At 51.7% G+C, this 2,142-nt stretch overlaps 1 non-coding gene across 1 annotated transcript; it reads left to right on the top strand.

Annotated features, from left to right (window-relative positions):
• The first annotated feature begins 485 nt into the window (after positions 1 to 485).
• TRNAV-AAC (transfer RNA valine (anticodon AAC)) lies at positions 486 to 558 on the top strand. Its single transcript has one exon. It is a non-coding gene; the product is annotated as a tRNA-Val (tRNA).
• The last annotated feature ends 1,584 nt before the right edge of the window (positions 559 to 2,142 follow it).

Here is a 2,142-nt window from a genome sequence, read left to right as displayed (position 1 = left end):
GGAGGCAGCGAGGGGGAAGGGAAGGTAGGGTCCTATGGTTCCCAGGTGGAATCGAAGCATCGATCATTTCCGAGAGCCCAGAGCACTGACCGCCTGCGCCGTGAAAAGGGCCACCGAGGCGCGGGTCCGCAGCCGTGGAGGGGTCGTGTCCACGCTGCTGGGATGCGAGGTCACCTGGGGCTCAGGCTCACCTAACCCCCGGCTCCTGGGGCTTCCGGGAACTGGAGAGTCCGCGGGGGCGACCCCTGCACTCGGTGCATAGCTGTGTGTTGGATGCGGCATTGGGAAGTGAAGCTCTGGGGGCCCCAGGGACCTCGCTTCGGGGGAGGCGAGGAACCCTAAACTAGGGCCTCTCGGGAGCTTCAGTCTCCTTACCTGAGGGCTCGCCTGTGCTCCCAGGGTCCTTTGCTTTCGAAAATATTTGTGGCCAGTCGTTGCAAGAGATACAGTTCTTAGATGTGTCATCAGGGGCTTAAGAGGTATCTGTTTCCGTAGTGTAGTGGTTATCACATTCGCCTAACACGCGAAAGGTCCCTGGTTCGAAACCAGGCGGAAACACGTCGATTCTTTTCTGAAACTAACATTCACGTTTAAACACCAAAAAACGGGGCGAGTGGGATGGATTGAGGTAGCGCGTGCAGCTGTATTTTTATCCCCCCGAAATACAGGAGGAGTTCCCTTATTGCCTGAAAGCCTGCTCAGCACTAGCAACCATCCCTCCTTTGTCTGCTCTGTGTCACTTTGAAGACAAGGCCACACACAGACCAAGAAGGGCACAGGACAAAGCCAAGTTAAGGTTATCTTTACATTCGGAAATCCCCTCACCTTCTCATGTGGCGCCTAAATCTCCTCTACAGGCTGACACGTATTTTGTCTCTGGAAACAAGAAGTTTATCCCTGTGAAGCTCACTTGCTTACCCCACCTCAGCACGCTTGCGGAACACGTTGATTTGCGTGACAGAACAAGAGAGACCGACCCAACTCCGCACCGGGTGCTCGACCCAAAGACACGTAGACGAATTTCAGGCTCCAGAATTGCAGCTGGTAGGGGCACGTAAAGGAGTCCTTACACGTGCCTGTATCAGGAGAGCCCCTGTAGTGAGCTCAGAGATCAGGAAGTAGACGGAATCGCTCATCAGCCTCTGAGAGCCAAGTCAGCACCTGACACATAAGGAAACCGAGGTTCAGAAAGAGAGCATGACCTTGGCTTTGCCGCACACAGCGCTAAAGCTAGACCAGGATGGAACCCAGCCACATACCTTGCGGCCTGGCCTCAGAGCCCAAAGCGTCACCCAGAACAGGAGAGGTGAAAAGTGATGAGCAGCGGCGCAAGGGCTGGAAGCCCTGCAGAGCTGCCTTCAGCCGCGGGCCGCTGGGAATCGCCTCCTTTTCTGCTCTGCCATTCTCAAAAATCTAACCTTACTCTTACAGTTTTCAACTGGAGAAGCCAAATTATGGAGGTTTGTTATGTCTGGTTGCCTGGTAGCTACAATTTGGCGTTTTACTGCTGCGGCCCGAATTCGATTCCAGGTCAGCAAAGCTCTAAATTGTGCTAAATCTTCCTCTTCCCGAACAGAGGTAGTTTGCCAGAAGGGCGATGCAAGACCCTCCTCAGGGTTCCTATTGCCAGGCACCCTTCTTTTCTTCCTTTATTTCAGAAACCTAGTGTCTCACATATGGAGTTTTCATCCAAAGAGAACCTGGGACTTAACTTCGAAAAACTCATTAAGAAAACAAAAACATAAAACCTTTTAAATATACAAAAATTTGAAATACTAACATTGTCTATTCTGTACCTAATCTCACAGTTAACATTTTCCAAGCTTGCTTTCTCACTCTCTCTCCATATACATGAATTGCTACACCATTTGAGAGTAACTTACAGACATCTCAACTCAAGATCACTGGTTAGGTCACTGTTGCTCCTTTCCTTTGGCATCTCCTTCAAAACCAGCTTCTGCGGGACCTGTCCTCCAAGGACAGGAGGAAGCTTTGTCTTCGTGAGGAGGCCCCTCTTGCCACTTCAGAAACCTGGAATCTGTTCTCTTTAGGCTGTAGAGGAGCTTCAGGTGGTGTTTTATTCGGCTCTCCCGCAAGTGCAGGCCAGGCATGCCCTGTGCTTTTAGGAGTCCCCCCAGACCG

The sequence above is a fragment of the Pseudorca crassidens genome, chromosome 2, assembly GCF_039906515.1.
Source record: "Pseudorca crassidens isolate mPseCra1 chromosome 2, mPseCra1.hap1, whole genome shotgun sequence".
NCBI classification, from domain to species: domain Eukaryota; kingdom Metazoa; phylum Chordata; class Mammalia; order Artiodactyla; family Delphinidae; genus Pseudorca; species Pseudorca crassidens.
The sequence above is the reverse complement of the archived record's forward strand: the minus strand, read 5'-3'. Positions and strand labels throughout refer to the sequence as shown.